The 15157-nt window shown below is 34.1% G+C and overlaps 1 protein-coding gene across 1 annotated transcript in view; it reads left to right on the top strand.

Annotated features, from left to right (window-relative positions):
- Positions 1–15157, top strand: part of FOXP2 (forkhead box P2) — a 403818-nt gene that overhangs the window by 148241 nt on the left and 240420 nt on the right. The window lies entirely within an intron of this gene.

Genomic DNA, 15157 nt, shown 5'->3' with positions numbered 1-15157 from the left:
TGAACACTGCTCTGCTCAGTATATTTCACCATTCAAATTACTTGCAATTTCACAATGCCAGTGTTACTTCTCAGGACAAATTTCATACAATAGTAATTCTGTGATTATTCATCCAGTTTAATTAATTCAATTAAGTAAGTCTGCTGTCAGGTGTCCTTTTAATAATTGAATCAACATGCAGATACATAATAAGCATAAAAGCATTTCTGTGGCTGCAGTAAATTTAGATCCAAAAGAATCTGCTATTCCACTACATTTGATATAGATTATTCTATAATATTTCAGTAATGGGTTGCACAAAGGCTGCCTTTTAATTCTTTGCTTTCTCAAATGTCTTTATATATAATGGTTTAAAACAGAAGGTGTTCAAAAGAGGGTGACCTTTTTCCATTACCATAGTTCCTGTCATTAATGCATTATAATTTTCTTTAGAAGTCTGGAAAAAATGTGTATATATGCACTCTGTAGCAGGTATGAATCAAAGTGTGTTAGTGAAAGTTAAGAATTGTCTGTTATTACTAAAAAAGGAGGGGGAAAAATAAAAGAAAAATGTGAGGAAGTAATTTTATTGTTATTTTTACTGTGAAAGTTTAAACAAACCTTACACTTTATACAAAGCAGTTACAGACTTGAGAGTTTTGGCATTTGTAATCTGAACGAACAGCAGTTGACCTACTCAGATACTAAAAATAATATGCTCCTTAACTAAATTTAAAGCCAATAAAATGTTGTATTAGGCTGGATTGTGTATAAAGGCCAATAATATATCTCCATCCTTTGCAATATATTACCATAGATGTTGTTTTAATAACATATATATTAAAAAACATGGTAAATTATTTACTTGGTGTACTCTCAATGGCGCTTGATGTCATAATTATTGTAAATATTAATTGCTGTGTAAAAATGTAAGCAGGATGACTTTGTATTAGATGAAAAATGAAAATAGTCTGTGTACGGGTAAATAGATAATCATACAAAAGTAATTGGGGTTTTAAAACCCCAATCTATTCTGCCAGCATGAGCTCGTTTGCATGTTAATCACAAGAGTGATTTCCTGCTTCACAAGGAAGTCCACACTCTTTCATAACCACTTTTAATTGCATTTAAAATGTTGCAGGGTTGGGGTATTAGAAATGGAGGCGTATCAGTGTCAAATTAATAAAAAATTATTTCTGAAAACCTTTCTGGGCTACAGATTATAATGTTATGGGCTTTTTTTGTTAGAAAATACAAAATGTGTTTTATGGTATATTTTAAGTGAGGTATGTTAAATGATAAAAACAGATTAATTTGTACCTGTGTTGTTTCTTTAGAAATCGAAATAGAAATGGAAACCTCTTTTTAGCTGGAAAGTATAGAATACGTTTTTATTAGCAAATTGCTTTATACATTGACCAGTACTTTCATTAATTTCTCATTAGTCAATAAAATAGCAAATTAGCAACAGTTAAAAATGTGTTTTTGTAATAAAGCATAAGGCAGTGTGACATAAGAAAGCTGTATGTAAAATTCCTTTCAGTTATATACCATTTTATTTGTATTTATATTCAGAGAAATCCAGTTAATGATATTATTGAAAAATAATTTTACTGCTTTCATATATAGATATTTACTAGTTATTTTGAAATCATATGCTAAACATATTAGAAACAAAAAAAGCAATTACAGATCAGAATTCATGTAATTTATGTGTGCTGCGTGCTGTCACTTGAGAGTGATCCTAGAATAAATTGTGGCAAAATTAATGTATTTGTTATTATTTATGGCTAACTCTGCCTTTAGAATTAGAGATAGGAATAAAAATAGTAGAAAGGTATTTAAGAGGGTTTTTTTCCCCTTTACGTTCGGAGTTGTGCAGGAATAAATGGACAACATTTTAAATGATTTTGTGATATTCATATAAGATTCAACAGAGTTTCCTCTGTAATCTGTAAAAGGCCAATGTCAAAGTAAAGACAAAATGACTTGTTCTCTGAAGACAGGAACGAAGAAATGTAGCTCTCTAATAAAACAGTGTTAAGTTCACAATGGTTACATTGTGATCAGTCTCAAAGATACAAAAACTAATTTTTAGTCAAGCTGTTAAAAATTATATATTTAAGAAGATGAAAAGTTTTAGGATTAAAGAAAAATCACTCACAATTTTAAAGAGGGTATATTTGCTTTCATCACCAGGTGTTCTTTCTAATATAAATTACCAAGATGATGTTTCCATAACATAGCTTGGGGTGCTCTGGAGATTAAAACTACCAAAACAGACCTATTAAATTTTTCATAGGGAGGGTCCACCAGGGATAATAAGCCAATATTCCTTGTCCCATATTCCAGATGTTTTATGTAATTCTGCATCTTGCTAAACCTAAATTGTAGCTTTTCTAGAAAAAATGTACTATGGAGACCAAGATGAAAGGCAAGAACTGTTGAAATGTTAATTTTACTATCTGCTGTTGAGGTCTGTTACCTTTTTTGTATTTTTTTCTTACTCCCAGTAGCTCAGTTCTGTTTTATGAATGTTGTGGTATTTCAGTTGTTTGAAGTTTTGAAACTTGGAGCATGACTTTGACTTGGCAAAACACAATGCCACATGGTGTGTGACACACTGATGGATAGTCTTTGATCCATATGATTCACAATCTTTCTACTTTTAACTTGATTCAGGATGAGAAAAATAAAATTTAACAGTAAAAAAAGTTTTAGCAATAATCCTTGTAACATAAACCCAGAAAAATTGTAAATAAGATAGTTCTACTTAGTAAAAATCAAGTAATTTTGTTGATTTTTTTCATTTACACTGTGGACATTTAAAAGCAATATTGGGGTTATTGCACAGCTGTGGAATATTTCTGCATTGATCTGAAACAGTTAATGCTTTAAAATAAAGTACTGCTGTGCTTCACAGATCAGTTGGCAAATGTGATGAAATAAATACCCTAGGCCACTCTTCTGATTTCCATCCTCAGTCTCTTGTTGTACTCTGCTGATAGCTGACCAGCAGGAAAGTTCATGGACTGATTCCTGCTATAGTTTGGAGCAGACATGGATCTGGTCTAAGTGAACCGATGTCTGATTAGTTTTTTTGATCCTACATGAGATACAGGTGGTGGATGGGGATTATAGAAGAAGAAAGAATCAATGCATTGTGAAGGGCCACTCTTTTGCCTCCCGTTCAGGTGGGCTGTTCTAGGAACAGCAAGAGACACCTGGCTGTTGGCTGGCCCGTTGTTTTTTCCACTCATTGACTATTTTCAGCATAGTTGTTCAGATGCATTGTTCTTTGAAAGATGTTTCTCATCTGCACGATTTCTTATATTGAGTTTTCTAAAACTGTTTCTTTTATGCTTTATAATTTATTACATTTCAATTTCTGAAAATAAGACTTGTATGCAGGCTTGTGCTATTAAAGGCTAATGCCCTGATATAAATATTTAATGAATGCTTACAATTTTCTAACATTTATGTTTCTCATCCTTAGCAGTTCAGTTCTTACCAGTTTTCTCTTTATCTAAATTTTATCATTTTTAATTTTTTTAATTTGTTGCATTTTCCTTCAGCTTTTCCAAGAAGATTGTAAAATAAGTAAGCAGATCATACTGTATACCAGGGGAATAGAGAAAGTTACTGGAAAGAGACTATTTGCTAAAATTTTAGAATTTGTTTCAATTAACCTAACTTAATTTAACTTTCCTTTGGAAAACTAAGGTTTTGTTAAAAAAAAATCCACAATATTTTCACCCATTTAACTTGAAAGTTCCTATTCCAGTTCATTTGACTTCCAGCCCTTTTAGAAAAAATAGCATGAGAGTTGTGATTATCCTCCTGAGTCTCAACTAAGAAACCGGGTAACTTCATTCTCTGTTCCATATGTTTTTGGGAGAGAAATCTGGGGAAATTTCTTTCTGGCCTGTTTCTACATCATAAAGAAGGAAAGAAGTGAAAAGTGTAAACTCTTTTATTTAGGTGTTTTTTACCTGTGGGGAGAAAAAAGTGAGAAAACATGCAATCTGTTCCTGAAGAGATTTCCTCCTTTGCCATATATGGCTACACTGCCTTAAGGAGTACTATACATAATGTACATGAGACTGTTTGGAGAACTGCATCAGTTCTAATATAAACACTGAACCTTTCTAAACCAGTCATTTTGGCCATGATTTTAAACCAAGTGTATTTCACAAGTCTCTGTAAAAATAATTTTTTTTAAGATGACTTCAGTAATCTGGTTGTTTTAATGGTTCTGTAACTTTAGAGCAAAAAGGTCTTCCTGTGAAAAATAGAGGCACTTAATTTTTTTTCTTGTTACTACTTGGCAAACTATTAATCTCTGAAAATGAATTGTATTTGATTTTATTCTTGCTCTTACATGCAAAATTAAGATTGCTGTTCTTTTACACACTCGAGATTTTTTTCTTTGTATTTTATTTTCTTCTTCTGCAATAGTTTTAAGTATTAGGGCTGAAAAGTGGGGCAAAATGATCCTTTTATCTTTTAAACATGTACAGTCTGTGATTGTAACCATTTTCCCTAATCTGTTTCCATAGTTTGTTTCTTCTTTTTTCCTAGAGGCAGTATAGTGTGATTGTTCTGCCACAGTTCGTATTAGGTATTATGAATTTTGCACAGTTTTCAGATCAAGTCCTTTAATGTCTACTATTAATAAAAGCAGCAGAGTTCCCCAGTATGAGTAGAAGTTTTGTAAGTGTGTGGCAAAATAATGGAGAGCATTTGAGTTGGATGGCTTATAGCTGATGATTTTCAATTAGGACCAATGTCTTCTAGATTATGCCTGAAATGAATCCCTCCAAACATGTTATGTCTACACATGATACTAATATCTTTTCTACTTCATTTTAAAGTAGATCTGTGCTATTCACTGTGGTGAAGACTTCAGAGTCTAAATTTGCAGACTGTATTTCTTTTAGGAAGAAAAATATTTCAGAGTTTTTGCATTCCTTACAAAAAGCCCAAACGCTTGGACTTTCAGTAAAGATCTGTATGGGAGAAATAGCATAGTGTGAGGGATAAACCTGTAAACATGCTTTAGGTATTTGGAGTGTCTGCCAGCCCATGGTTGAGCAGCCTGACATTGCATGTTTTGCATTGAGCTCATGGTGTAGGTCTCTTTGAGCCAGGGACTGTTTTCCACCCCCAAAAGAAAGTGGAACAGTATCTTCTGTCCTTGTCTCTACACTCTGTTTCCCTTCATGAGCTGTATTGGCTGCCCAAACAGAGAAGCCTCCACTTTTTCTGTGTGCTGGGCCAGTCCCTGCTTGGTGCAGACTCTGCCTGTGCCTAAGCATTGCCTGGGATGCTGCTTGTTGTCACTGGCCAGGTTTAAATGGTAATGGCCAGTTGCAGTAGGATGCTTGAGCCACTGCTGCCTTATAATAAAACTCCAGATTTTGAGTCAGATAATGCTCCATGGTGGCTTCTGTCAGGGTTTGTATGTTTTTGGGGAAGTGTTGGCTTAGAGTGCCTGAAACAATGTGGCCGTTGTCTTGCAGTAAGTGGGATTCATGAAGGAAGATGCTGCAGGCTTCAGGTTTACAGCAACAATGATGACATGGATGACAGCTCCATGATATCAGCCTGGAGCATGCCCAGGAACCAGTTGTTTTTTCAGTTGTTTCTAAATTTTTTTATGTTTGAAAGCACAGGTTACCTTCTTGGCTTCTTCTAGAAGAAAGCCGAGAAATGAATTAAATATACATGAAATATGATAGCCAGAGAAGGGAGGGTACCAGTTCTTTTCTCATGTGAATGTACTATGATTTTCATTATGCTAGTTCCATTTATTTTTTTTCTATCTTACTTTGTATGCTGAAATTTAAAGAAAGAAAACTAAGAGGTATAAGCTTGAGTTTTATGTGAAGAAATTGTTAAAATATAAGAGAGAGTTGGTCCAAATGTCTGACAAGATAGGACAGAATTCTTCCTGTAAAACCTACTGAAATTTCTCCCAGGGATCTGGTGTTGCAGCTGCTGCTACTTCTACAGATTTTTCTAACCACCAAGCCCATGTCTGGGTTCCCCCTACATGTTTGTTGGGTTTTGTTTTGTTTTTTTTTTCCTACTAAAAGTCTTCTAAGGGTTCTCTCCTCTTTAATTCTGATGGGAGGAGAGATGTGGAGGTGGGATTCCCCTGATTTGAATTCCTTTGCTTCATGCTTCAAGAGCCCCTGCTCATGAAGAGGTGGTGCCACCTCTCCAACTGCCTGTGTTGCCTTGCAGCTCAGAACACTCCCTTTGGGGTGGACTGGAAGTGGAGCCACCTGGGGAAGCTACAAATGTTGTGGTATATACTAAGTCCAGTTCTTGCCTAGCTGTTTCATTGACTTTAACTAATGTGATTCTTACTTGTAGGGATTGTGTTTGTCTACATGTGAAATTTAGTGTGTCTATCAGTGAAATAAGGAGCATACATATTAATATCCTCTCTGAAACTGTGTTTCAGGCATGCTTGCCATGGTATTTAGTTCATGGGTGTTGCAAAGATCAAAGGATGAAACCAGAAAAAGTATCTCATCCCTGTAGGTCCAGAGGTTTTGAGCAATCCTCTTTGTATTTTGGTTAGATTTTCACAGGTTCACTTACCATGTGCAACAGATCATTGCCTTGCTCAGAATTCCAGTGCTGTAGCTGAGAAAAGTCAAAACATCTCAGCAGCCATCTCAGCAGTGAAGAACTGTCATATGCAGAGCCACTGGAATGTTTGAAAAAATCAAATTGTCTTATTGGCCTGGGGTATTTTCATATTCTTCCAAGCTTTTTGCATGGTTCTCCTACTCCATGCAAGATAGATGCAGTTATCTCTGCTCCTTGTACTGTTGTTACTAAAGAAGAATTTAAGTAGGTATAATTACTGGCTATTGGTTCTTACAGAAAGTTAAAATAGTCACTCATTGCCAACTGCTTTTCTGTTGTTTACTTTACATTGAACATTTCTGGTCAGATCCTGAGCTTCTATATTCCCTGATACTTTGTGTGAAAAGCCAGTTTTTTCTTGTCCTGCTTTTTACAGTGTCTTTCTTCTGGTCATTGGTTTACTGTTCGTTTGGCATGCTGTGGTCATTGGAATAGAAATCCAAGTAGCAGCTTTGATTCTCATGGGTTCTCTTGCACCATGTGCTGTAGAAAAGCAACAAAATTCACGTCTTCCCTTAAGATTTACAGTCCTTTGAAACTCCAGCTACCCCACAGCTTTACAATACACCAGGGCTCCAGCTAAGTATGAATGATACTTTAACAAGCATGGTTGCAGGTACAGGAGATCTCCTTTTCATGATGATGGCACTTGTGTATGTTTATGTGCTGCTGATTACGTGTGTCTGCCGTCTTGTAATGTTTTGTCGCTTTTCATACCCAATTTACTATCCAGGAACACACTTAGGGATGTTATTGTGAGGGTTGTTCTCTCCCATTGAATCAGAGATTTTACTTTTTTCATCTAGTTGAAAAAATTTATATTGTGCTGGTAAACTGATGTTTTTCATCTTCTTTAAGGTCTTTCTGTAAAACTGTAATTTCCATGTTTACATTGTCAGTTTTCAGCATTTTTCCAGTTTATTATAAATGGCCTATTTTGGTGTTGGTATCCACATTAGTCTCTAGAACTTTAATGATCTATAACTTTAGAATACTTTAAGACAAGGCTACCGCTAGAATACTAACAGAATGTGGGTAAATCAGTAAAATTATTTTCCATCTTCTGCTTTCTATCATATTAGTCTGCTTGTTCGTATCTAGTCATGTTCTGAGAAATGTGTCATAATATACATATAATTTTACACTAGTTAAAGATCCTACAAAGGTAATACTGCTGTATAGTGGGAGCACAATAATATACCTAATTTTTCTACATTTTTCAAGTTCAATCATTCTTTTAAGTCTGGTTTTGTTTATGAAATAGAGAATATGAAAGGATCTCTGGGATTTTTTGCTCTTGGAATATAAACTTGTGTTGTGCGTAGGACATGGCATTTTGTGATGAGATTTTATTCTGTTGCCCAGAAGATATTTGGGTAAGTGAAGATGCCCTGTGAGTACAATACCTTGAGTTTCAGTGACATATTTCTGGAAGTTTTTTTATTTTCCTATCTGGTCTTTCAATCTTCACTTTATTTTCAAATAATTCTTTTTCCTTACTCAGAAGAGATCACTGCTACAAAATTTTACTATGCCTACTTATTCTTTTATTATGTATGCTTGAATTTTCAGATGACATTTTTTGCAATGTAAATATGATACTTGTAGAGGGTAATGCAATGGGCTGCATCTCTTCCTGTGCTTTATGAAACAGAAGGGTTCAATTGAGTCAGTAACTGTACTGTCCAATCAGATGTCCAATTCCTGGCGACCAGATACCCACAATGGCTTTAACATCCCTACAAATGGTAGCTGGGGCATGGTGTGTTCCCAGAGCCACCATAAAATAGTTGGGTCCTTCTCCTTAAAGAGAATGCTGACTATACAATGGAGCTGCTTTTGGAATAGGATTGGAGGAGGCTGTAATACGCCATCAATCCCATTTTGTACAGAAAGGCAGCTATTGAGGTCAACTAAAGCCATTGCTTACAGATTTTCTTCTGGCTGGCAGATGGGGTTAAGATAGTCTACTGGTAATTAGGGTGACCAGTGAAGATTTAAGTACTGCTGTATCTGTAGATATTTTGTAAATAATTTCAGTGCTGAGGAAGGGAGTGCTTTTTCTCATCTGAGTGTCTCTAGACTCTATCTGCAGTCATTGGATGTCACGTGATAGTGAGGAACTTTCTGTTTATCACATACTTTTAACCTTCAATTTCAGAATCTGAATAGAGGAATATTCTGTGAGTTCAATATATAAGAAATGTTTTCAGGTTAGCTGAGTTGTCTTTTAAACTATTCCAATTTATGGTCAACATTAGAACTGGTCACGGTGTTCTGCAATGGTTATGTTACCTTGGGATTTAAAAAAGCATAACCTTCCTTTTCTCATTTTTTATGTTGTCAAGGGTCTTTGCCCATTTGACTAGTGTGCCATGGGACTTAACTATGCATCGTAACTCCATGTCTGTAATTTTTCTGAGGCACCATGTTTCATCCTCTGAATATGGACTTTCTCCTTTCTAGCTGGAAGTGCAGCTTTACACATGTGGTGGTATGAAAAGTATTCCTTTTAAGTATTGCATTTTCAGAGATTCAGATAATTTCATTCTAGTAGCTGGCTCTCCTCATTATCATTTGCTGTGTTGTCAGCAAACGTCATCAGTAATGAATTTGCAATTTCTTGAAGGTCATTGATAAAAGAGTGAAACAGTATGGGACCAGAACCTATCATGGCAGATCGCTCTTACAAATGCCCTTAATCTAATTCCCTGTTTGCAGTTACATTCTGAGACTTACTGATTTGTCTGTTTCTAATCCATTCTAATCCATAACATATTTTTAATGTTAATTTTGTATCATTCTTGCTTTGAAGTCCTGGAGTGGTGCTCAGCAAGCTAACACGCAGAAAGTATTTTTCACTGAAGTGAAGTGGGATGGTTTGCTTAAAACCAGGTGTAAGTAAAAGGTGGCCATAGATTAGAGATCTGAATATTTTGTTTGAACACACGGTGATGAATTTTTATTAATACAAGTGAAGTTACTCTAAAAATTCCTAACTTCTATATTTAAGAAGCACAATACTGTATTGATGTATAATAAAAAAAACTAAGAGTGTATATAGAGAATTTTTTTCCGATTTTCCTTTATATAATTTTCTGAATTAAGAGGAACAGTTTTTCTAGCTTGAAGTTACTTGTAGAATAATTGGATTTGACAAGACCTGTTATTTGAAAAGTTTAAATAAACATGGCATATTTACAATGCAACTTCAAAAAGCAGTCTGTTAAAGCATTGTGCTTCCAGTGTGAAATACAATTTCTTATGAGGAACTTTGAGTAAGAGGTATTGGAGAACCACTGTTTGTCTGTCATTGAAATTCACAGTAAATTCCATTTTCTTTGGTTTTCTTTTTTGCTTATTATTTTATTACTATTAATATTATTTAATAATATTTACTTATTAATATAAATAAAATTAATATAAGATTAATAGATCAGGAGTTGGACTCCATGATCTTTATTGGTTCATTTCCAGCTTGATAAATTCTATGGTTCTATTGCTTTATAACATTGTTGGATTTAGGGTTTTTTTGTGGTTGGTGGTAGGGATTTTTGGTGGTATTTTGGTTGGCTGATTTTTTTTTTTTTTTTGGTGGGATGTGGGTTTGTTTGGTTGGATTTTAATTTTTAGCAAATAGTTTGTAACTAGTGGAAACTTGTGGAGAAATAAATGACTGGAAAATGTGCAGAATTTTGTTTCTTGGTATATGTGATATTTATGGCTCCTGGTAGGGTGTTGCATCAGTACTTATATAGGATTAATAAGAAAGCTGCTCTATTCTTAGCTCATATTTAATTCTCTGTATTGAGCTGTGGTACTATGGATTATTTCAACTCAGTGTAGTGTTTCAAGTGTAAGATAGAGTTTATTGCCAGGTGGCAGGAATGAGGCATATAAACATTTTATAGACAACAGATGCAGATAAATGGAGGAATTTATCTTGTGCACGGTATACTTGTTTGGCTAAGAGATACAGCCCTTAATAATTCCTCTGTGCTGACTGATATTGGACAATTAAAAGCGTATAAATTACTACAAGAGTAATTACTGCTAAGAGAGAGTGATCATAACTTTCTATGCATAAAAGCTGCTTCTCAAAAGTGTTCCAGTGAGTGTTTTTCTTCTACATCATAGAAGAAAAGCATTGAAGAATGATGAGTAGCAGGAAAAAAACTCTCAGGTCTCCTGGTCTCCATTTACTAAATTATAATCAGTCCCCCCCACCCTCCCCTTTTTTTTTTTAAATCTTTATATTAAAGAGTTATTCCAATTGCATGAGATTTTCAGAATTCTGTTTTGTTAGAGGTTTAATAAACATGTAGTGAAAATGCAGATACAGTTGGCCATTTGTTACATATATATCCTCATTGGCTGTTGAAGGTAAAATAAACGCTATAATCTATTTTGCTTGGATATATTTTCCCCCAGGATAAAACAAATCTGCTGTAGTCCTTAGATTTATAAAGCAGTTGTGCAGAACCTGATACTTAGCTCAGTTACAGCTATAATATTCAGGCCACTAAAGTCCACGGAGTTGTATCAGAGTCTGTGAGAAGAGAACCAAGTCCATAGAATACCTTGGCTGTCTTGTCTGGTGTTTATTCCTGCCGCTGAGGCTTTTCTTAGTTAAACAAAGTTTTTAGATTGAGGAAAACAGATGGATATCATTTGAGAAAGATAGAAGTGAAACAATTTATTCTGATAAATTTTACTGAAATAACATGTCATGATATACATTACAAAGTTGTGGTCATTCTTTAAATGAATCGTACTAGTAATAGAGTTTAAAAATTCTACCTAAGTATATATTCTTGGTATAAGACGGCTTAATATATTTTCGCAGCTAGATTGCTGCACTGGTTTTTTGGGTGGTTTTTTTTTTTTTTTTTTTTTTTTTAGATTTCTATAAAAGCAAACTGAAGTGAAATTCGATAAATCGCAGCCCTGAAATTATTTTTAAACAAAGTTTTGCTGGTGACAGCTTATTTTCTTAAGTAAACAGTTTCCATATGTGGCATTAAGTAAATTATTTTGTGATTTGATAGTGGTGTATTAGGGTGAGACATCCTGTAATGTAGCTATGTCTGAAGGTATTTACTGTTTTTGCTCTGCCAAATTGTGATTGTTTAGTCTGCTAACACTTGTACTGAAGTTTTTTCTGGGTAGTGGTTAGCAGTTGTTTTCAAAGCAAATGTTAAATCTAAGAAGACATTCCTTTAGAAAAATCCTGTTCTGGCAGCGGAACTTGATTTGTGTTCTTGTTCAGTGTTCCTTTACTGTTTTTAGTATGGCTGTTGAAATCTATACCTTATATGATCTCATTGTACTGCCTGCATTTCATTAATGAGTGACTCTGTTTAGGGCTTGGGGAGTGAAATATTTTTCATATGACACTACCCAGTATGAATGCAGTGCACCAGCTGCAAAAACCACGGACCATCTGATTTTGTGGTTTCTGAGGGTGTAAAAAGTTCAATTGCTTATACTAGAGCTTATATCTGTATATTATACCACATGGAAACGGAACTACTGTAGATGTGGAAGGAAAAAGAGTAAACCAAGTTCTTTAGCCATGGTTCAAATGAAGATGAAAAATCATATCTTTCAGTGTGGAGGATTACTGTAACTATGCAGCATTAATTTTTTTCATAATAGAATAAGGTGAATTAAAATTTTGCTAGAAAATGGTATTTTTAAAGAAAGATGACAGATGTGTAAATGGCTTAGTCAAGATAATGTTATTGATACTTCCATGCATTTACTTTTCTCTATTGATATTCTTTGTTTAATTTCCTTGTCTAAAAGAGAGAAGGCAGTCTGTTAGAGCCTGGATGGGCATTATCCTGATTATCCAAAGTGTAAGCTAAAAATACTTCAAGAAATTCTGTTTCAGACATAACTTGGGAAGGTTTAAACTAGTTTTGAATTTAACAAGTCCAAACATATCAATCATTCCAGTTGTCACTGTTTTGGGGTTCTTCCTTCAGAAGAATCAAAGTATCAGCAACTACCTATGAATCTCTGGAGTAATATGTTAGACATGTTTGCAAATAGTTTAAAGTTGTTCTTTTAAATGGCCAAGTAAAAGAAATCAATTTAAGTTCAAAGGGATTTACCAGTCTTAAATACTTGGAAATTTTCTCTGGGTGTTCTTTCATATAGTGAAGTTTATCCTCAGTAGAACAGGTTGCAAAAATAAATCCTTTGTTTTTACATAAAGCAATAACAAGAATAAACACCAGTATTTCTGTTAGGAATGGATCAGGTGGTAGTGAATATATAACTCTTTTATATTCCAGATGAGATTTGCATAGTTGATTCTTTCAGACTAACTGGAGGTGTCTTTTCTGTGATAGTTAAGCCTGAGGTTTCAGAAGGGGCAAAGTTAAGAGGCATTTGAGTATTTCTAATGGACGAGCACCAATCTGTGTTCTTACACACACAATGTCTGAGCCATTTGGAGATGCATTTTGGACTCTTCTCTGAAAGGAACACAGAAGCCAGAACTCTTAGCAAACTGCAACCTGTTGATGACAAGCACACAGCCTTCTGCAGCTGCTGCTGTTTGGTTCATTCTGTCAAGTTACGCAGTAAATGACATGATTTATATCTTGAAGCAGAGAATACTAAATGGAAGTTCCAAATAGCAAAAATAAGAGCAACCCACACACCCAAGTCCTAATTTTTTTATTTGAACAGATTGGTACAAAAGCTGAAGAGTTTGATAAAATATCATTCCTTTCTGTGAATAAAGCATAAACACAATGTAGGGCTAAATTTTTTGTACACTTTGTTCATTGTGATTTGTTCATCCAGCTCCAGATATAGGTTCTGCTATCACAGAGAAAGTGCTTTTTGTTGACAATTAGCCTCAATGACAGATTTCTCTGAATCACTGCTGAATGCCACTTAAATGCTATTGATGCAGCAGCTATTCAGGGTGGTTATAAAAACCATGACTGAGAATTGATTCCACTCATAATGAGGATCAGATGTAAGAATACCTATATGGGTTTTGTAGGAATACATTTTGCAAATAGAGAAAGGGGGAAAAAAAAAACAGGGAAGAAAGTTTTTAGCTATTTTGGTGACATGTAAAAAATTTCGTTATATTTAAATAGTTTAATGAAATTGCAAGTTTTAAAGTTGTTCACATCATCTTTTTCTATTTGGCTTTTTTTTTTTTTATTTTGAGGGCTTTAAAAACATGCACTTTTTATTCTTTTTATCTAATTTTTGAGCTCCGAACCTTCAGGTTTTATGCTTTTTTGTACCCATGAGAACTGGAAAATTATATATATATATATATATATATATATATATATATATATATATATATATATATTTATGAAAGGCAATTATTGTAAAATTTCTAGATACCAACAGTTGAAGCTTTAGGAGAAAACACCAAACATTATGAGGTTTAAAAAAAACCTCTAAGTATCATCACCAAAGTTCTGTTATGAAAAGTAAAATCAGTTTATAGACATGAATGGGTAAAATGGCCTAGCTATTGAAATTGATTTGAGACTTTTGCCACTGAGATCACTGAAGGCTGAATTTTATTCTCTTAATCCTTTCCCTATCATATCCAGGGTTAATCTGCTTGTCCCATGTCTCTGAATCCTCATCTCTAAATGGGAATGCTTCCTCCATCTGATCAGTGGTGAGTCAGTTTAGAGGAGAGAGGCTGGGCTAATTCTCAAAGAGGCAGCAGAGTTCTTATAAAATTAAAATTATTCTTCCTTGTCACATAAGATAAGGAGGTTTAAGTTCATTGATCAGAACTCAAAGCCATCAAAGTTAGTGAGATGTTGAAGGCAAAAACAAGGTGTTCATAATAAAAGTGTAATTACAAATGGTACTAAAAATGACAGATTATTCTTACCTTGCTGAAATCCTGGTTTGGCTGTGTTGGGATCTTTGCAGCTACAGATTATTTTGTTAGTGACTGAAATCTCTGCTACTACTCCAACATAACTTTCGCCCCAGATTAGACCTCCACAGAGTCAAAAAACATTCTGAAATTTTGTTTTTTTGTGTGCTAAGAGATTTGATAAATACCACATTTTAAATTTACCTAGCCTGTAGGAGTAACATGGAAAACTAAAATGTTCAGATAAAAATCTTTGTAAAAGAGATATGATACCCCTAGAAAATAGTTTATGCAGAGGTTTTGAATTTTAAAAGGTAATTAATTTTGAAGTTTTCCATATAATCATATTCATGAAAAGGTGAATAATTTGATTATGAATAGAACTTTGAGATTTTGAATTTTTTGAAATTTTTTTTTATTTACTATGCTTATTTTTAGTTGCTAAATAATAGGTGTTTTAATTATTTATTTTGGTCAGTTTTCTGATGTATGATAATAATAGATTTGCTTTTTCATTGCAGTTTTAACATGTTGGTTTTGATCAACTTTCATTTAAAATGCAAGACCTAACGCCTTGATGGTTATTGGTCATCCATGTTGTATCATCCTGTAGGTGGTGTTGGAATAGCTTTTTAC

The sequence above is a fragment of the Chamaea fasciata genome, unplaced genomic scaffold (assembly GCF_029207755.1).
Source record: "Chamaea fasciata isolate MVZ Bird 193981 ecotype frontalis unplaced genomic scaffold, bChaFas1.0.hap1 SCAF_5, whole genome shotgun sequence".
Lineage (NCBI taxonomy): Eukaryota > Metazoa > Chordata > Aves > Passeriformes > Sylviidae > Chamaea > Chamaea fasciata.
Note: the sequence above shows the minus strand (reverse complement) of the source record. Positions and strands in the feature narration are given on the sequence as shown.